Source organism: Tachypleus tridentatus, unplaced genomic scaffold (genome assembly GCF_004210375.1).
Source record: "Tachypleus tridentatus isolate NWPU-2018 unplaced genomic scaffold, ASM421037v1 Hic_cluster_1, whole genome shotgun sequence".
In the NCBI taxonomy this organism is placed as follows: Eukaryota; Metazoa; Arthropoda; class Merostomata; order Xiphosura; family Limulidae; genus Tachypleus; species Tachypleus tridentatus.
This window is the reverse complement of record NW_027467777.1, coordinates 29,058,199-29,081,245: the sequence shown is the minus strand read 5'-3', so window position 1 is coordinate 29,081,245 and position 23,047 is coordinate 29,058,199.

The following is a 23,047-nucleotide window of genomic DNA, read 5'->3' as shown; positions in this document are numbered from 1 at the left end:
GTGTGCACAACTTTTACAAGCTGGCGAAGAAATATTAAAAGTTTACTTGTCATAAGATGTTATTGTTAGGCCTATTACAGTTTTAAAGATTATATTCTTTATGTGGTCCGTAAGGAAATTTCAATAATGGTTTGGCATGGCCAGGTGGGTTTAGGCGTTCGACTCGTAATCTGAGGGTCGTTGGTTCGAATCCCCGTCGCATAAAACATGTTCGCCTTTTCAGGCTTGGGGGCGTTATAATATGACGGTCAATACCACTATTCGTTGGTAAAAGAGTAGCCCAAGAGTTGGCGGTGAGTGGTGATGACTAGCTGCCTTCCCTCTAGTCTTACTCTGTTAAATTAGAGACGTCTAGCACAGATGGCCCTTAGCTTTGCGCGAAATACCAAAGCAAACAAACAAATTTCAGTAATTAGAGACGAAATTGTTGTTGTGTCAAATAACGTTCTAACCAATGCTGCATTTCAGCTGGGGCTGAACAAAATAACTATGATCGAAAAAATAGTTTGAGAACATTGAGAATCTGCAATGTGAATTATGCACATTGAATAAAAATTAAAATAAAACTTATTATTTTACTAAAATACTGCAAGCAATGATGACTAGAAGCCACATTAAAGTAACATGGAAAAATAAAAAAATGTTTTGCATTTATGGCAAAATCACTAAGGCTAACTGCTGATGTCCATAATCCTGAGCTACTGACCACAAGCAGGGCAGTCGGTCAGAGGGATTATACCACCTAATGTGCTTGTTTGTTTGTTTTTGAATTTCGCACAAAGCTACTCGAGAGCTATCTGTGCTAGCCGTCCCTAATTTAGCAGTGTAAGACTAGATGGAAGGCAGCTAGTCATCACCACCCACCGCCAACTCTTGGGCTACTCTTTTCCCCTCGAATAGTGGGATTGATCGTCACATTATAACGCCCCCACGGCTGAAAGGGCGAGCATGTTTAGCGCGAAGGGGATGCGAACCCGCGACCCTCAGATTACGAGTCGCACTCCTTAACACGCTTGGCCATGACAGGCCGCCTAATGTGCACGTTAAGAGATTAACTGTCATTCTTATAACACACGCACAGCGTTAAGTGATAATAGAAGAATTCGAATCTTGTTCGCCATCTTTGAAATCTATTGCTGTACCAAAGGGACAACCCAAAAATTGGATATCGCTCTTATAACACACCACACGGCCAACCCATACCCCTAAATAAAAATAAATATACAAATGGAATTAATAATCAGTGATGTCGAGAAACCCACTTGTAGAGAAATATATATGCAAAAACGGCTAATTTGGGTTGAGAAAATATTTTACATAGAAGAGCGAACAACGTTTAGACCTTCTTCGGTCATCGTCAGGTTCACAAAGAAAGAGGTAACTGACCGGAAGCTGACCACATGTTTGAAAGGGGTTGTGTAACTGAGTGTCGGAATGTAGAGGGCGGTATAGATGTTTGAATATATAATTTATTTATTTTATTATATTAATATAGGTATAAAGGCGTTCCTTTATATTGGTTTATTTTGGGTTTAAGTTGTTGTATAAGTAAGGCTTCTTTAATTTTGCGTTTGTTTATGTTTGTTTCTTTATTTAGTATTTGAGTGTTTTCTATGGTTATGTTGTGTTTATTTGACTTGCAGTGTTCGAAAATATGTAAAATATTTTCTATGTAAAATATTTTCTCAATCCAAATGAGCCGTTTTTGCATACAAATGGAATTAGTGTAAACATAGCGAACATCTACCACCTAGCAGAAAAAACCTGGCATAAGGAAATTTCAGTCTGTCCTAAAAAATAAAATCTTGTCTGTAGTAAAGTTATTCGCACGCTTGCTCAAAGATTAAAACCTAAGTTGTTTGAAAAGACTGACTTTTACACAGTTTATTAATTCCATGTGTTCCTCCTGTTTACTTGCATATTTATCTTGCAGAATTATATTTCGTTTTGCTTGTTAGTCTCTCCTAATGTAAATAAATCTTTTGTGTTGTTATTTCAACTCTTCCCCTTGTTATTTACAATACTAAAATGTAAATGTTCTTCACAATAACCAGATGCTAATAATAAGAACAAAAACTTCTTTTTTCTTACAAACCACTTTCGTTTAGCCATTCTGAACCTTCAGCCCGTGAGTTCAAACTATCCAGGCACAATCTGGATGTTCCTAAACTTAGCATTCTCTGAACATTCCTGTTTCATTTAATTGTTACGTATTCTGTTCTTACACATTCGTAAAGGTCTTGGAATTCCCTTATTTTTAAATAAAGTGAATAATTTATCATATTTATAAGCAATATAACAATCGGAACAATTTCGTTTTTCCTAAACACATTTTATCTAAAACCAACAGCCATTTTGGTAAACAACTTTAAAGGTTTCATAACATCTACTACATGTTACGTATTACTGCTCATTTTTACAGTTTATTCTTTAGAAACTTAGTACATTATTGTTTGCAGCTGTAAAAATAGGCCAAGAACTGTTACAGTTAGTTTAAACTTCTGCCCATTAGGATAAACTAGAAAGTATTGTCTTTTCTAGTTTCTCTTTCAACACACAGGAAAAAAAAGAACACACGAAGTTTTAATTTTTTCCAAGCTTAGTTTCAATAAAGCTGGTTCAAACTAGTCAAAATTGTGGGAATCTTATCGCCGCAAATAGTTGTTTTTAGTTTTTAATATTTATATACATGCATGCTAATGTTCCAAATATCAAAGTTAAAAACTGGTGCTCATATTACTAATAGTGATTTACATCTTAAGACTATAATTAGTGAAATTCACTTGAACAGTTGTTAGCTAACAGTTTACCTGCTACCAGGCCCACAAGAATATAAAAATACAATGAACCTGACCAAACGAAAATTAAAGCACAGTCAGCTTGATCACAGGTAGATAAATGAACAGTAATTTTATCCACAACATTGAAATACTATCAGTTGGTCTTAATACTTAGCTTAAGTTAATCATATTAGATATTTATAACATTTATTAACTAAATTAAGATTAATTTAAATACACTAAACAATATATGGCCACAAACAATGAAATACAAAATAAATGACTGTATTCTGTTCAGCGCCAAGACATTTCACATTTGTCTAACATTACTACTATATATATATCGGTATAAACAATAGGTTACTTTACAATATATTCCTAAACAATTCGTGTTCATTATTAAAATATAATTCATCATTAATTGTCCACCTTCCGGAGTGTTTCTTACACACAACTCATCATCACAGCAGAGATGACATATGGTTTTGTTCACTTGTTGGTTGTTTCTGACAGAAGCATTCGAGTATCTTCCAGCTATTTTTGTCAACTGTCTCTCGCACAAAGGAATGGCAAACAAGAAACAAGCCTCCATGAAGGGCAACTTCATTTAGCCCAAATCTCTACAATAGCCATCAACCACAAACGGGTAGGAGAATGTTGAGGAAAATAAATAAATAATTATAGGTCAAATATTTGTAGTAAAGTAAATCAGTAACTATAGGCCTAACACTTGTGATAGAGTGAATAAATAGCTATAAGTCTAACATTTGTGATAAAGTAAAAAAATAACTATAGGTCTGACATTTGTCGTAAACTAAATCAATAATTACAGGTCTGACATCTGTCGTAAAGTAAATAAATAACTGCAGTCCTAATATTTATGGTAAAGTAAATATATAACTATAGGCCTAACATTTGTGATAAAGTAAAAAACTAACTGTAGGTCTGGTATTTGTGGTAAAGTAAATCAATAATTATAGGTCAAATATTTCTAGTACAGTAAATTGGTTTTGGTTTGTTTGGGAATTTCACTACTAGGCCTGTGCTAGCCGTCCCTAATTTAGCATTTAGAGGGAAGGCAGCTAGATACCACCCACCGCCAACTCTTGGGCTACTCTTTTACCAACGAATAGTGGGATTGACTCACATTATACATGGGAGGGCGAGCATATAACGATCTAACATTTGGTATATAGGCCTAACATTTGTGATAAAGTGACTAAATAGCTATAAATCTAACATTTATGATAAAGTAAAAAATTACAATAAATCTGACATTTGTCGTAAACTAAATCAATAACTATAGGTCTGATATATGTCGTAAAGTAAATAAATAACTGTAGGCCTAATGTTTATGGTAAAGTAAATAAATAACTATAGGCCTAACATTTATAGTAAAATGTGTTATTTTCGTTAGATCATTAATTGAACTGAACGATGAGAAAAGGAAAGACATCTTTGAGTACTGGCTCCTAGAGATGAGATATGAATCTGAAATATTAACCAATAAATACCATTAATGTGCAAATCAAGAGAAAATGGAAAAAGGCTTATTTTATGCAGTTTTAGCACAAATGTTAGGCCTATTGATACTTAAACCTTTGCAAGCTAGTGATGCTTAATCCTTAAAGAGAATTATATTACAATAGTACTGGTGAACGATGACACGTTAATGTTTTATTGCTTTACAATTGGGATCAAACGATCCATTAAAAATTTACAATAACCATTAAGACTGCGTTTAAACTGAAACTAATAAATTTTAGTGTTAAAATAAAACAAAATATCATTTTAGTTAGAATCGTGCAGTGATACAAGTTATTTAGATTGAGTAAAACTAATATGTGGTTTAGTTTAAATAAAGCCACCATGTTTAGGTAAAGTGAAGACGTCTGGCTCATGAAAAAATGTGTGTTATTCAGTATAAAATTACATTGTGAATTACATGATGAATGGAGGAAGTGGTTAGTACATTAAACTTGGATTATTAGTTGATATGTCTATACAGTAGGTGGGATTATTCGTTTATCTAAATAATACAATAACGTTTCGTTACTTTGTTTAAAACACTTATGTTTATATGTCATTGCTACCTTTCAGTCACCTATTTCAGTCTTTTTCGATACAAGTTGAGCAAATAGCATTAAAATGATTTTAAAGCCTCACCATGTCATTATAATGTCGTTACAACTGGTCACTTTAGTTTCTGTTCTGAAAGGTTTTGTCGTAAGGCTTCACGTCTCATAAATATTCCTTTTTCCTGCATGCTATCCATGAGCCACCTGGTGTTAGAGGATGGCGAATTTCTATCCTGGTTTTAATAGTCCGATCACGCGAGTGACATGACAAGTATATTTTAGTATTGATACCACTTTCACTCTTCAGCTATTTGAGGTATGTGGCTGTGGAGTAGAAGGTATGACTGAAGCCTTACCTTGATGGCTTCGGTACCAGACGGATATACTTGATTATTCGGTTGTTTAGTGAACAGGTACAGGTTTTGCCATTGATTTCTGTGTTCGCAGATTCTCACCTGTTACAAAACGTCGGATTCTGCTCATTTCGTCTTAGTTACAACTTGTTACAGATCTCTTTCTACATATTCCGGGTACTCCGAGCTGGCCCATTATTCCTGTTTTCTGATATTATTAAGTAGACAGGATATCCCTGTCTTAGAAGTTATAACTGGCAAAAGAAACACATCTTTATGGTCTGAGTGTGTGAATAATTTGTGTTGGAAACAACTTTTAGACACCATTCTTAAAACGACAGACTTTCCGTGCTATAACACTATCTTCAAAATACCAAACAATGTCAAAATATAGTTCTGATACAGGCCGTTCCTTCGTGACTTTATGTATACTGTATTTTTTGTGTAACTTAATGATTTGCTGAAGAGATTAAGGTTTACTCCAGCTTAGTGTGTCAGAACAATCATGGGTTTACTCCAGCTTAGTGTGTCAGAACAATCATGGGTTTACTCCAGCTTAGTGTGTCAGAACAATCATAGGTTTACTCCAGCTTAGAGTGTCAGAACAATCATAGGTTTACTCCAGCTTAGTGTGTCAGAACAATCATAGGTTTACCCCAGCTTAATGTGTCACAACAATCATAGGTTTACTCCAGCTTAGTGTGTCAGAACAATCATAGGTTTACTCCAGCTTAGTGTGTCAGAACAATCATAGGTTTACTCCAGCTTAGTGTGTCAGAACAATCATGGGTTTACTCCAGCTTAGTGTGTCAGAACAATCATAGGTTTACTCCAGCTTAGTGTGTCAGAACAATCATAGGTTTACTCGAGCTTAGTGTGTCAGAACAATCATGAGTTTACTCCAGCTTAGTGTGTCAGAACAATCATGGGTTTACTCCAGCTTAGTGTGTCAGAACAATCATGAGTTTACTCCAGCTTAGTGTGTCAGAACAATCATGAGTTTACTCCAGCTTAGTGTGTCAGAGCAATCATGGGTTTACTCCAGCTTAGTGTGTCAGAACAATCATAGGTTTACTCCAGCTTAGTGTGTCAGAACAATCATAGGTTTACACCAGCTTAGTGTGTCAGAACAATCATAGGTTTACTCCAGCTTAGTGTGTCAGAACAATCATGGGTTTACTCCAGCTTAGTGTGTCAGAACAATCATAGGTTTACTCCAGCTTAGTGTGTCAGAACAATCATGAGTTTACTCCAGCTTAGTGTGTCAGAACAATCATGGGTTTTCTCCAGCTTAGTGTGTCAGAACAATCATAGGTTTACTCCAGCTTAGTGTGTCAGAGCAATCATGGGTTTACTCCAGCTTAGTGTGTCAGAACAATCATGGATTTACTCCAGCTTAGTGTGTCAGAACAATCATAGGTTTACTCCAGCTTAGTGTGTCAGAGCAATCATAGGTTTACTCCAGCTTAGTGTGTCAGAACAATCATAGGTTTACTCCAGCTTAGTGTGTCAGAGCAATCATGGGTTTACTCCAGCTTAGTGTGTCAGAACAATCATGGATTTACTCCAGCTTAGTGTGTCAGAACAATCATAGGTTTACTCCAGCTTAGTGTGTCAGAACAATCATAGGTTTACTCCAGCTTAGTGTGTCAGAGCAATCATGGGTTTACTCCAGCTTAGTGTGTCAGAACAATCATGGGTTTACTCCAACTTAGTGTGTCAGAGCAATCATGGGTTTACTCCAGCTTAGTGTGTCAGAGCAATCATGGGTTTACTCCAGCTTAGTGTGTCAGAACAATCATGGATTTACTCCAGCTTAGTGTGTCAGAACAATCATAGGTTTACTCCAGCTTAGTGTGTCAGAGCAATCATAGGTTTACTCCAGCTTAGTGTGTCAGAACAATCATAGGTTTACTCCAGCTTAGTGTGTCAGAGCAATCATGGGTTTACTCCAGCTTAGTGTGTCAGAACAATCATGGATTTACTCCAGCTTAGTGTGTCAGAACAATCATAGGTTTACTCCAGCTTAGTGTGTCAGAACAATCATAGGTTTACTCCAGCTTAGTGTGTCAGAGCAATCATGGGTTTACTCCAGCTTAGTGTGTCAGAACAATCATGGGTTTACTCCAACTTAGTGTGTCAGAGCAATCATGGGTTTACTCCAGCTTAGTGTGTCAGAGCAATCATGGGTTTACTCCAGCTTAGTGTGTCAGAACAATCATGGGTTTACTCCAGCTTAGTGTGTCGTGGTATTTTGGTTTTAATTCTAAGAAAAGCGATATTACTATTTACTTTTTAAACTTTAAATAAAAACGTCTAATAAATTGTTCTAAGAAATACGTTGAAACATTTACAAGACTTACTTAAAATGTATACATCTCTGGGTGTTGTGATATTAGTAATTAGATACAGTGTATTAGAATAATATGTTTATTGTTTGTTTTGAAGCACAAAGCTACACAATGTGCTATCTTTTCTGTGTATCGAAACTTTTTTAACGTTGTTAACTTCTACACTTAACGCTAAACTACTAGAAGAACACAAAATTATGGATTAGGACACATCCATTTGACAAGGAAGTAAAATAAATATATAAAAGTAATATTAATACAAAAAAACCTATATGCCACATTGGTAAACTATTAGAAAAAACAATTACCCTCTCTCTGTTTTTCAGCAATAAAAATTGGATTTCGTTACCCATTGTTGGTACAGCACAGATAGATCCTTGTGCAAATGTATGCTAAACAGCAAACAGATAAACAAACAAGATATATATTTATGTTATGAATACTTTAACACTTGACGTGTTTTGAAATTATTAGGTGTGGGAGGAAAGGTGTGGCTGTCCCCTTAGAGAAACTGTTAATATATAAAACACGGAAAGTTACTAAGTTATATTTCGATGTCTACCTGTTTGATGCACATAAAGGGAATCCCAAACAATAAAATAAATACATAATTAACACTAAAATTATTATATTGAGAGACCGTAGACACTAGGAACCAACTCTTTGAACACACTACGTATAATTATAAAATATTGTCATAATTAATTTAACACGACATTTAATGTATATCAACAAAATAAAAACTGATATAAAACGTTCAAATGATCACAGGGCAGCAACAACAGAATTCTTATTTTTGGTCTTTTTGAAGTGTGGCAGTATTTACGGACCGATTTTACGTCATCGTTGAAACCTATGATGTAGAATTAGCTAAAGTCGGAAAGCGCCATTTATACTCTACGCCGATAAGGTAATTAACGTTTTGAAATCCTATCTTCAGAATTTTTATAAGCTCTAATAACAAACCGATAGGAGTTATTCGATTGTTAATTTTTCGTATAATTTAAAATTTATTAAATCTTAAACAAAAATTCGAGAGCTGTTGAAATGAATTAATGTAACTACAAGTTTTAATTAAATATTTTCTTAATACAAAGCCACACAATAAGTTATCAACAATCTGTTCAGCACGAGTAAATAAATAAGTTATCAACAATCTGTTCAGCACGAGTAAATAAATAAGTTATCAACAATCTGTCCAGCACGAGCAAATAAATAAGTTATCAACAATTTGTCCAGCACGAGCAAATAAATAAGTTATCAACAATTTGTCCAGCACGAGCAAATAAATAAGTTATCAACAATTTGTCCAGCACGAGCAAATAAATAAGTTATTAACAATCTGTTCAGCACGAGTAAATAAATAAGTTATCAACAATCTGTCCAGCACGAGCAAATAAATAAGTTATCAACAATTGTGTCAGCACGAGTAAATAAATAAGTTATCAACAATCTGTCCAGCACGAGTAAATAAATAAGTTATCACAGTAAATAAATAAGTTATCAACAATCTGTTCAGCACGAGTAAATAAATAAGTTATCAACAATCTGTTCAGCACGAGTAAATAAATAAGTTATCAACAATCTGTTCAGCACGAGTAAATAAATAAGTTATCAACAATCTGTTCAGCACGAGTAAATAAATGAGTTATCAACATTTTTTAACACGAGTAAATAAATAAGTTATCAACAATCTGTTCAATACGAGTAAATAAATAAGTTATCAACAATCTGTTTAGCACGAGTAAATAAATGAGTTATCAACCATCTGTCCAGCACGAGTAAATAAATAAGTTATCAACAATCTGTCCAGCACGAGCAAATAAATAAGTTATCAACAATCTGTCCAGCACGAGTAAATAAATAAGTTATCAACCATCTGTCCAGCACGAGTAAATAAATAAGTTATCAACAATCTGTTCAGGATGAGTAAATAAATAAGTTATCAACAATCTGTCCAGCACGAGTAAATAAATGAGTTATCAACAATCTGTCCAGCACGAGTAAATGAATAAGTTATCAAAAATCTGTCCAGCACGAGTAAATAAATGAGTTATCAACAATCTGTCCAGCACGAGTAAATAAATAAGTTATTAACAATCTGTCCAGCAGGAGTAAATAAATAAGTTATCAACAATCTGTCCAGCACGAGTAAATAAATGAGTTATCAACAATCTGTTCAGCACGAGTAAATAAATGAGTTATCAACATTTTTTAACACGAGTAAATAAATAAGTTATCAACAATCTGTTCAATACGAGTAAATAAATAAGTTATCAACAATCTGTTTAGCACGAGTAAATAAATGAGTTATCAACCATCTGTCCAGCACGAGTAAATAAATAAGTTATCAACAATCTGTCCAGCACGAGTAAATAAATAAGTTACCAACCATCTGTCCAGCACGAGTAAATAAATAAGTTATCAACCATCTGTCCAGCACGAGTAAATAAATGAGTTATCAACAATCTGTCCAGCACGAGTAAATAAATAAGTTATCAAAAATCTGTCCAGCAGGAGTAAATAAATGAGTTATTAACAATCTGTCCAGCAGGAGTAAATAAATAAGTTATCAACCATCTGTCCAGCACGAGTAAATAGATGAGTTATCAACAATCTGTTCAGCACGAGTAAATAAATGAGTTATCAACATTTTTTAACACGAGTAAATAAATAAGTTATCAACAATCTGTTCAATACGAGTAAATAAATAAGTTATCAACAATCTGGTTAGCACGAGTAAATAAATGAGTTATCAACCATCTGTCCAGCACGAGTAAATAAATAAGTTATCAACAATCTGTCCATCACGAGTAAATAAATAAGTTACCAACCATCTGTCCAGCACGAGTAAATAAATAAGTTATCAACCATCTGTCCAGCACGAGTAAATAAATAAGTTATTAACAATCTGTCCAGCACGAGTAAATAAATAAGTTATCAACAATCTGTCCAGCACGAGTAAATAAATGAGTTATCAACAATCTGTCCAGCACGAGTAAATAAATGAGTTATCAACAATCTGCCCAGTAATCGAATCCTGTATTTTTTCGACGAAAGTCTGTGGTCTTGTCGGTGTACAGTTTGAAACACGGTTCAAATACGGTAATATTAATAATAAAAAGAGACTATAGATTGGTGGATCATGAAGACCTTTCTGGATCTGATAAAGTATAATTTACATAATCGAGTCGTAAGTCTTCCTGGACTAGAAATACAAGGCTTCATGTCATTGCTACCAAAATGTGCTCCAAACATTGACGATATGGATGAACTGTTAGAATAAGGATGCAATACCACTATTTGGCCAGACAAGAGTATCCTAATGACAACAATGCTAAAAAGTAACCAATTCTACATTCATACAAAAATGTAAGGTAAAACACCACGTCTCGAACCCGAGATTCTCGGATTCGCATACATACAGATAAATTAACCATTAACATTATTGTGTTAGAAAATTTCTACTAAAATCTTTAGAACCAAAACATTACAAGTAAGAATGATTTTGTTCTTTCGTCACTGGGATCGAATCAGGAACTTACTCAGTTTCCAGTCAGAAGTTAGAGTCGTATTTATTCCATAGAACTTTTCTACTATAAATGATTAGAAATGCTTTTTTTAGCCATTGCGGATTTATCTCAAAAACCTGTGTGTCAGAATATGCTTTTTGAGTTTTAAAATAGAATATGTTGTTTGAGTGTTAAAACAGAATATGTTGTTTGAGTGTGAAAATAGAATATGTTGTTTGAGTGTCAAAATATAATTTGTTGTTTGAGTGTTAAAATATAATTTGTTGTTTGAGTGTTAAAACAGAATATGTTAGAGTGTTCAAACAGAATACGATGCTTGAGGGTTAAAAGAGAATATGTGTTAGAGTGTTAAAACAGAATACGATGGTTGAGGGTTAAAACAGAATACGATGGTTGAGGGTTAAAAAAGAATATGTTGTTAGAGTGTTAAAACAGAATATGTTGGTTGGTGTTAAAATAAATGTTGTCCAATTAAAACTCTTAACTCTTGTTCATAAAAAGAAAGAACTGGTTTATTATGACAACATGACAAACGGGAGATATGTGTTAAGGTTGTAAACGGCTAAACTATTCGATTATAAGGTCTCTAAACGTGTGATACACACAACTTTAAGGCCTCTAAACGTGTGACACACACCACTTTAAAGTCTCTAAACGTGTGACACACACAACTTTAAGGTCTCTAAACGTGTGATACATACAGCTTTAAGGCCTCTAAACGTGTCATACACACAACTTTAAGGCCTCTAAACGTGTGATATACACAACTTTAAGGTCTCTAAACGTGTGATACACACAGCTTTAAGGCCTCTAAACGTGTGATACACAAAACTTTAAAGTCTCTAAACGTGTGATACACACAACTTTAACGTCTCTAAACGTGTGATATACAACTTTAAGGTCTCTAAAGGTGTGAAACACACAACTTTAAGGTCTCTAAACGTGTGATACACACAGCTTTAAGGTCTCTAAACGTGTGATACACACAGCTTTAAGGCCTCTAAACGTGTGATACACAAAACTTTAAGGTCTCTAAACGAGTGATACACACAACTTTAAGGTCTAAACGTGTGATACACACAGCTTTAAGGTCTCTAAACGTGTGATACACACAGCTTTAAGGCCTCTAAACGTGTGATACACACAACTTTAAGTTCTCTAAACGTGTGATACACACAACTTTAAGGTTTCTAAACGTATGATACACACAACTTTAAGGCCTCTAAACGTGTGACACACACAACTTTAAGATCTTTAAACGTGTGATACACACAACTTTAAGGTCTCTGAACGTGTGATACACACAACTTTAAGGTCCAAACGTGTGATACACACAGCTTAAAGGCCTTTAAACGTGTGATACACACAACTTTAATGCCTCTAAACGTGTAACACACACCACTTTAAGGTCTCTAAACGTGTGATACACACAGCTTTAAGGCCTCTAAACGTGTGATACACACAACTTTAAGTTCTCTAAACGTGTGATACACACAACTTTAAGGTCCAAACGTGTGATACACACAACTTTAAGGTTTCTAAACGTGTGATACACACAACTTTAAGGTCTCTAAAGTGTGATACACACAATGTAAGGTCTCTGAACGTGTGATACACACAATTTAAGGTCTCTGAACGTGTGATACACACAGAGTTAAGGTCTCTAAACGTATGATGCACACAACTTTAAGATTTCTAAGTGTCTGAAACCCCCTACTTCAAACTGTTTACTGTAATATTATTATCACACCTTACCGTCTTTTATATTTGGTTTTAATTTATTTAAATTTATGTATTGTTGTATTTTAATGTGATTTTACGCATCCATAACTGAATGCCACGACCTTGTGATTGGGTCACGCGACTCACAGCCTTTTGCGGGATCGAATACCGTCACCAAACATACTCACCCTTTCAACCTTGGATAAGTTATAATGTGACAGTCAGTTCTACTACTAGTCTATCTGATGTAAATTAGAAACCACTGGTGGACATATCGATTGAGGAGCTTTACACGATATGACAATCAGTTTCACTACTAGTCCATCTGATGTAGATTAGAAACGACTGGTGGACATATCGATCGAGGAGCTTTGCACGATATGACAATCAGTTCCACTACTAGTCCATCTGATGTAGATTAGAAACGACTGGTGGACATATCCATCTAGGAGCTTTGCACGATATGAAAATCAGTTCCACAACTAGTCTATCTGATGAAGATTAGGAACGACTGGTGGACATATCCATCGAGGAGCTTTACACGATATAACAATCAGTTCCACTACTTGTCTATCTGATGTAGATTAGGAACTACTGGTGGACATATCCATCGAGGAGGTTTACACGATATAACAATCAGTTCCACTACTTGTCTATCTGATGTAAATTAGGAACTACTGGTGGACATATCCATCGAGGAGCTTTACACGATATAACAATCAGTTCCACTTCTAGTCTATCTGATGTAAATTAGGAACGACTGGTGGACATATCCATCGAGGAGAATTACACGATATGACAATCAGTTCCACTGCTAGTCTATCTGATGTAGATTAGGAACGACTGGTGGACATATCCATTGAGGAGCTTTACACGATATGACAATCAGTTCCACTACTAGTCTATCTGATGTAAATTAGGAACGACTGGTGGACATATCCATCGAGGAGAATTACACGATATGACAATCAGTTCCACTGCTAGTCTATCTGATGTAGATTAGGAACGACTGGTGGACATATCCATCGAGGAGCTTTACACGATATGACAATCAGTTCCACTACTAGTCTATCTGATGTAAATTAGGAACGACTGGTGGACATATCCATCGAGTAGCATTACACGATATGACAAACAGTTCCACTACTTGTCTATCTGATGTAGATTAGGAACGACTGGTGGACATATCCATCGAGGAGCTTTTCACGATATAACAATCAGTTCCACTACTAGTCTATCTGATGTAAATTAGAAACGACTGGTGGACATATCCATCGAGGAGCTTTTCACGATATAACAATCAGTTCTACTACTAGTCTATCTGATGTAGATTAGGAACGACTGGTGGACATATCCATCGAGGATCTTTACACGATATAACAATCAGTTCCACTACTTGTCTATCTGATGTAAATTAGGAACGACTGGTGGACATATCCATCGAGGAGCTTTACACGATATGACAATCAGTTCCACTACTTGTCTATCTGATGTAAATTAGGAACGACTGGTGAACATATCCATCGAGGAGCTTTACACGATATAACAATCAGTTCCACTACTAGTCTATCTGATATAAATTAGGAACGACTGGTGGACATATCCATCGAGGATCTTTACACGATATAACAATCAGTTCCACTACTAGTCTATCTGATATAAATTAGGAACGACTGGTGGACATATCCATCGAGGATCTTTACACGATATAACAATCAGTTCCACTACTAGTCTATCTGATATAAATTAGGAACGACTGGTGACATATCCATCGAGGTTCTTTACACGATATAACAATCAGTTCCACTACTAGTCTATCTAATGTAAATTAGGAACGACTGGTGGACATATCCATCGAGGATCTTTACACGATATTTCACAAAGTTCTCCCGACATAAACTGATTATGTATTTCCGTTGACAGTTTGCTAAACGTGATAGTTTCTACTTCAGTGATTAGCCTAACAGGATTAGTAAAAAGAAAGTTAATCCGTTCCCTGGCTGCCTGTTGCACAACGTATGAAAATTGTTACACATTTTCCCTGTATCGGAAGAAAATCCGTGGCTATAAGCTGGTAACTATTTTTACAGCTGAGTGGATTGTCTTGAAAATGGACCTAATAAGTAAGTTCGAGGTGTTTTAAAAACTGACCATTCAGAAACAGTAGATACTGTTCCGTTGAAAGGTGATTGGTTATATGTGTTTCACTAAGCAATATTGCATGTATTTCTATAATTTATATCTGCTCAAGCTTTTTCTGGAGTTGTAGTACTGACGATATTTTATTTTCTTTAGCGTTAAAAGTGCTTACAAAACTTTGAAGTTGAGAAGCAAAAACTTAAATCTAACTTTGTAAACATAGGATAATAGTTTTCACAACCTCGTTAACATCAATGTCTGGTCACAATCTGTCTGATGACAGTGCATCTTGATAATATTCCTTCAGTGCAGTTTCCATTGCAAACAACTCAGTCGTAAGGCTGCAATTTCCAAAGTACACTTCTTTCTGTTTGCTTTTCATAATCCATCTAGTGTACAAAGGCTTCTCGGTGCTCCTCTGAACAGTATGATTGCTCTGAAATCCACATGCATTTCATTTGGCAACTTGGTCAGGGTGTCTTCATATGAAATAGCATGAATACTCGTTTCATTCTCCAGTTGCTCAAAGTATGCGATATTTGAACAGATTGTCATGGAAGCAGCTTGTATAAATGTGATTTGTATCGTTGTTTCCTTCGTTATTATATTACACACTCATGCCTGAGACATATGCACAGTGTTTGCGGCAGACTGTGTTCGTATTTTCTCATCTGTGACAAGACTATAATGGCTGGTATAGGATTTCTTGAAGGTTCTTCATGAATAGTCCTAGAACCCCAAGCTGATGCATATTCCTTTGTTTTCCATTGCTATTAAGTACAAAGATATTTTTTCTTGTCAAATATAAATACCAGATCTGAGCATGCCTTTGTGATCTGCGTATATAAATATTTTGCATCAGAAATGAACGTTATATACCCTTCCCAAAAGTGATGAATACCTGGTGTTATCACACTATACTGAATACCAAACAGTCTGAAATATAGTTTTAACACATTCCGTTCCACCACGGCCTGTGGTTGTCAAGTGACTTGCTGTACACTATACGTACTCGTATGTTGTGAAAATGAAGTAATTTTTTGTTTTTGTTTATGATGAATATTTAGACAAGTTTTATTCTCACTTTATATAAAGTCTTGCACCATAACTTCTGCTTCCAACATGTCATCTAACTTCTTTAATTTGTGGATTTTTCTTGACCTGTCTGTTCATTACTTTTGGTTCCGGATACCATACTACTGAGTATTAAACGAAATAAAACCTTCAAGTTGAATAACTTACCAGACAATTTGAAATTACAGAAATTAGTTTTTACACAGTTGGTCTATTATTTTCAATCTTCTGTTTTAGTTTGTGTTACTTTAAATTGAATAAATTGTTTGTTTATGCTATACTTTTGTCAAGTGGTGGTTATAAAGTGTTTGTTTATTGCCATACTTTTGTCAGGTGGTGGTTATAAATTGTTTGTTTATTGCTATACTTTTGTAAAATGGCGGTTATAAAGTGTTTATTTATTACTATACTTTTGTCAAGTGGTGGTTATAAAGTGTTTGTTTATTGCTATACTTTTGTCAAGTGGTGGTTATAAAGTGTTTGTTTATTGCTATACTTTTGTCAATTGGTGTTTCTAACGTGTTTGTTTATTGCTATGCTTTTGTCAATTGGTGTTTATAAAGTGTTTGTTCATTGCTATACTTTTGTCAAGTGGTGGTTATAAAGTGTTTCTTTATTGCTATACTTTTGTCAATTGGTGTTTATAAAGTGTTTGTTTATTGCTATGCTTTTGTAAAGTGGTGGTTATAAAGTGTTTGTTTATTGCTATGCTTTTGTCAGGTAGTGGTTATAAATTGTTTGTTTATGCTATACTTTTGTCAAGTGGTGGTTATACAGTGTTTGTTTATTGCTATACTTTTGTCAAGTGGTGGTTATAAAGTGTTTGTTTATTGCTATACTTTTGTCAAGTGGTGGTTATAAAGTGTTTGTTTATTGGTATACTTTTGTAAAATGGCGGTTATAAAGTGTTTATTTATTGCTATACTTTTGTCAAGTGGTGGTTATAAAGTGTTTGTCCGTCCAACTGATGGATGAACACAAAGTTGAACAAGACAATTGTATAAACTGATAGATGGAAACAAAGTTGAACAAGACAATTGTATAAACTGATAGATGGAAACAAAGTTGAACAAGACAATTGTATAAATTGATGAATGAAAACAAAGTTGAACAATAAATTGTGAGTTTCATAAAATAAAATTAGGAAATCTAACGAATCACAAGGATCTTAGGGCAGGTAATATTTCTATGAAGGTTTTAAAGGTGAACATGTTTAGTATAATAACAGGTGATAGGATGAACATGTTTAGTATAATAACAGGTGATAGGATGAACATGTTTAGTATAATAACAGGTGATAGGATGAACATGTTTAGTATAATAACAGGTGATAGAGTGAACATGTTTAGTATAATAACAAGTGATAGAGTGAACATGTTTAGTATAATAACAAGTGATAGAGTGAACATGTTTAGTATAATAACAGGTGATAGAGTGAACATGTTTAGTATAATAACAGGTGATAGAGTCAACATGTTTAGTATAATAACAGGTGATAGAGTCAACATGTTTAGTATAATAACAGGTGATACGATGAACATGTTTAGTATAATAACAGGTGATAAAGTGAACATATTTAGTGTAATAACAGATAATAGGATGAACATATTTAGTGTAATAACAGGTGATAGGATGAACATGTTTAGTATAATAACAGGTGATAGGGTGAACATGTTTAGTATAATAACAGGTATTAGGGTGAACATGTTTAGTATAATTACAGGTGATCGGGTGAACATGTTTAGTATAATAACAGGTGATAAAGTGAACATATTTAGTGTAATAACAGGTGATAGGGTGAACATATTTAGTGTAATAACAGGTGATAGGGTGAACATGTTTAGTATAATAACAGGTGATAAAGTGAACATATTTAGTGTAATAACAGGTGATAAAGTGAACATATTTAGTGTAATAACAGGTAATAGGATGAACATATTTAGTGTAATAACAGGTAATAGGATGAACATGTTTAGTATAATAACAGGTGATAAAGTGAACATATTTAGTGTAATAACAGGTAATAGGATGAACATATTTAGTGTAATAACAGGTAATAGGATGAACATATTTAGTGTAATAACAGGTGATAGGATGAACATGTTTAGTATAATAACAGGTGATAGGATGAACATGTTTAGTATAATAACAGGTGATAGAGTGAACATGTTTAGTATAATTACAAGTGATAGAGTGAACATGTTTAGTATAATAACAGGTGATAGAGTGAACATGTTTAGTATAATAACAGGTAATAGGATGAACATATTTAGTGTAATAACAGGTAATAGAATGAACATATTTAGTGTAATAACAGGTGATAGGGTGAACATGTTTAGTATAATAACAGGTGATAGGATGAACATGTTTAGTATAATAACAGGTGATAGATGTTTAGTATAATTACAAGTGATAGAGTGAACATGTTTAGTATAATAACAGGTGATAATAACATGTTTAGTATAATAACAGGTAACAGGATGAACATATTTAGTGTAATAACAGGTAATAGAATGAACATATTTAGTGTAATAACAGGTGATAGGGTGAACATGTTTAGTATAATAACAGGTGATAGGATGAACATGTTTAGTATAATAACAGGTGATAGGGTGAACATGTTTAGTATAATAACAGGTGATAGGGTGAACATGTTTAGTATAATAACAGGTGATACGATGAACATGTTTAGTATAATAACAGGTGATAAAGTGAACATATTTAGTGTAATAACAGGTAATAGGATGAACATATTTAGTGTAATAACAGGTAATAGGGTGAACATGTTTAGTATAATAACAGGTGATACGATGAACATGTTTAGTATAATAACAGGTGATAAAGTGAACATGTTTAGTATAATAACAGGTGATAGGGTGAACATGTTTAGTATAATAACAGGTGATAGAGTGAACATGTTTAGTATAATAACAGGTAATAGGGTGAACATGTTTAGTGTAATAACAGGTGATAGGATGAACATGTTTAGTATAATAACAGGTGATAGGGTGAACATGTTTAGTATAATAACAGGTGATAGGGTGAACATGTTTAGTATAATAACAGGTGATAGGGTGAACATGTTTAGTATAATAACAGGTAATAGGGTGAACATGTTTAGTGTAATAACAGGTGATAGGATGAACATGTTTAATATAATAACAGGTGATAGGGTGAACATGTTTAGTATAATAACAGGTAATAGGATGAACATGTTTAGTATAATAACAGGTGATAGGGTGAACATATTTAGTATAATAACAGGTAATAGGATGAACATATTTAGTATAATAACAGGTGATAGGATGAACATATTTAGTATAATAACAGGTGATAGGGTGAACATATTTAGTGTAATAACAGGTAATAGGATGAACATATTTAGTATAATAACAGGTGATAGGATGAACATATTTAGTGTAATAACAGGTGATAGGGTGAACATGTTTAGTATAATAACAGGTGATAGGGTGAACATGTTTAGTATAATAACAGGTGATAGGATGAACATATTTAGTATAATAACAGGTGATAGAGTGAACATGTTTAGTATAATAACAGGTGATAGGGTGAACATGTTTAGTATAATAACAGGTGATAGGGTGAACATATTTAGTATAATAACAGGTGATAGGGTGAACATATTTAGTGTAATAACAGGTGATAGGGTGAACATGTTTAGTATAATAACAGGTGATAGGGTGAACATGTTTAGTATAATAACAGGTGATAGGGTGAACATGTTTAGTATAATAACAGGTGATAGGATGAACATATTTAGTATAATAACAGGTGATAGGGTGAACATGTTTAGTATAATAACAGGTGATAAGGTGAACATGTTTAGTATAATAACAGGTGATAGGGTGAACATATTTAGTATAATAACAGGTGATAGGGTGAACATATTTAGTATAATAACAGGTGATAGGGTGAACATGTTTAGTATAATAACAGGTGATAGGGTGAACATGTTTAGTATAATAACAGGTGATAGGGTGAACATGTTTAGTATAATAACAGGTGATAGGGTGAACATATTTAGTATAATAACAGGTGATAGGGTGAACATGTTTAGTATAATAACAGGTAATAGGATGAACATATTTAGTATAATAACAGGTAATAGGATGAGCATATTTAGTGTAATAACAGGTGATAGGGTGAACATGTTTAGTATAATAACAGGTGATAGGGTGAACATGTTTAGTATAATAACAGGTGATAGGATGAACATATTTAGTATAATAACAGGTGATAGGGTGAACATGTTTAGTATAATAACAGGTGATACGATGAACATGTTTAGTATAATAACAGGTGATACGATGAACATGTTTAGTATAATAACAGGTAATAGGATGAACATATTTAGTATAATAACAGGTAATAGAATGAACATATTTAGTGTAATAACAGGTGATAGGGTGAACATGTTTAGTATAATAACAGGTGATAGGGTGAACATGTTTAGTATAATAACAGGTGATACGATGAACATGTTTAGTGTAATAACAGGTAATAGGATGAACATATTTAGTGTAATAACAGGTGATAGGGTGAACATGTTTAGTATAATAACAGGTGATACGATGAACATGTTTAGTGTAATAACAGGTAATAGGATGAACATATTTAGTGTAATAACAGGTAATAGGGTGAACATGTTTAGTATAATAACAGGTGATACGATGAACATGTTTAGTATAATAACAGGTGATAAAGTGAACATGTTTAGTATAATAACAGGTGATAGGGTGAACATGTTTAGTATAATAACAGGTGATAGAGTGAACATGTTTAGTATAATAACAGGTAATAGGGTGAACATGTTTAGTGTAATAACAGGTGATAGGATGAACATGTTTAGTATAATAACAGGTGATAGGGTGAACATGTTTAGTATAATAACAGGTGATAGGGTGAACATGTTTAGTATAATAACAGGTGATAGGGTGAACATGTTTAGTATAATAACAGGTAATAGGGTGAACATGTTTAGTGTAATAACAGGTGATAGGATGAACATGTTTAATATAATAACAGGTGATAGGGTGAACATGTTTAGTATAATAACAGGTAATAGGATGAACATGTTTAGTATAATAACAGGTGATAGGGTGAACATATTTAGTAGAATAACAGGTAATAGGATGAACATATTTAGTATAATAACAGGTGATAGGATGAACATATTTAGTATAATAACAGGTGATAGGGTGAACATATTTACTATAATAACAGGTAATAGGATGAACATATTTAGTATAATAACAGGTGATAGGATGAACATATTTAGTGTAATAACAGGTGATAGGGTGAACATGTTTAGTATAATAACAGGTGATAGGGTGAACATGTTTAGTATAATAACAGGTGATAGGATGAACATATTTAGTATAATAACAGGTGATAGAGTGAACATGTTTGAGTATAATAACAGGTGATAGGGTGAACATGTTTAGTATAATAACAGGTGATAGGGTGAACATATTTAGTATAATAACAGGTGATAGGGTGAGCATATTTAGTGTAATAACAGGTGATAGGGTGAACATGTTTAGTATAATAACAGGTGATAGGGTGAACATGTTTAGTATAATAACAGGTGATAGGGTGAACATGTTTAGTATAATAACAGGTGATAGGATGAACATATTTAGTATAATAACAGGTGATAGGGTGAACATGTTTAGTATAATAACAGGTGATAAGGTGAACATGTTTAGTATAATAACAGGTGATAGGGTGAACATATTTAGTATAATAACAGGTGATAGGGTGAACATATTTAGTATAATAACAGGTGATAGGGTGAACATGTTTAGTATAATAACAGGTGATAGGGTGAACATGTTTAGTATAATAACAGGTGATAGGGTGAACATGTTTAGTATAATAACAGGTGATAGGGTGAACATATTTAGTATAATAACAGGTGATAGGGTGAACATGTTTAGTATAATAACAGGTAATAGGATGAACATATTTAGTATAATAACAGGTAATAGGATGAGCATATTTAGTGTAATAACAGGTGATAGGGTGAACATGTTTAGTATAATAACAGGTGATAGGGTGAACATGTTTAGTATAATAACAGGTGATAGAATGAACATATTTAGTATAATAACAGGTGATAGGGTGAACATGTTTAGTATAATAACAGGTGATACGATGAACATGTTTAGTATAATAACAGGTGATAAAGTGAACATGTTTAGTATAATAACAGGTGATAGGGTGAACATGTTTAGTATAATAACAGGTGATAGAGTGAACATGTTTAGTATAATAACAGGTAATAGGGTGAACATGTTTAGTGTAATAACAGGTGATAGGATGAACATGTTTAGTATAATAACAGGTGATAGGGTGAACATGTTTAGTATAATAACAGGTGATAGAGTTGAACATGTTTAGTATAATAACAGGTAATAGGGTGAACATGTTTAGTGTAATAACAGGTGATAGGATGAACATGTTTAATATAATAACAGGTGATAGGGTGAACATGTTTAGTATAATAACAGGTAATAGGATGAACATGTTTAGTATAATAACAGGTGATAGGGTGAACATATTTAGTATAATAACAGGTAATAGGATGAACATATTTAGTATAATAACAGGTGATAGGATGAACATATTTAGTATAATAACAGGTGATAGGGTGAACATATTTAGTATAATAACAGGTAATAGGATGAACATATTTAGTATAATAACAGGTGATAGGATGAACATATTTAGTGTAATAACAGGTGATAGGGTGAACATGTTTAGTATAATAACAGGTGATAGGGTGAACATGTTTAGTATAATAACAGGTGATAGGATGAACATATTTAGTATAATAACAGGTGATAGAGTGAACATGTTTAGTATAATAACAGGTGATAGGGTGAACATGTTTAGTATAATAACAGGTGATAGGGTGAACATATTTAGTATAATAACAGGTGATAGGGTGAGCATATTTAGTGTAATAACAGGTGATAGGGTGAACATGTTTAG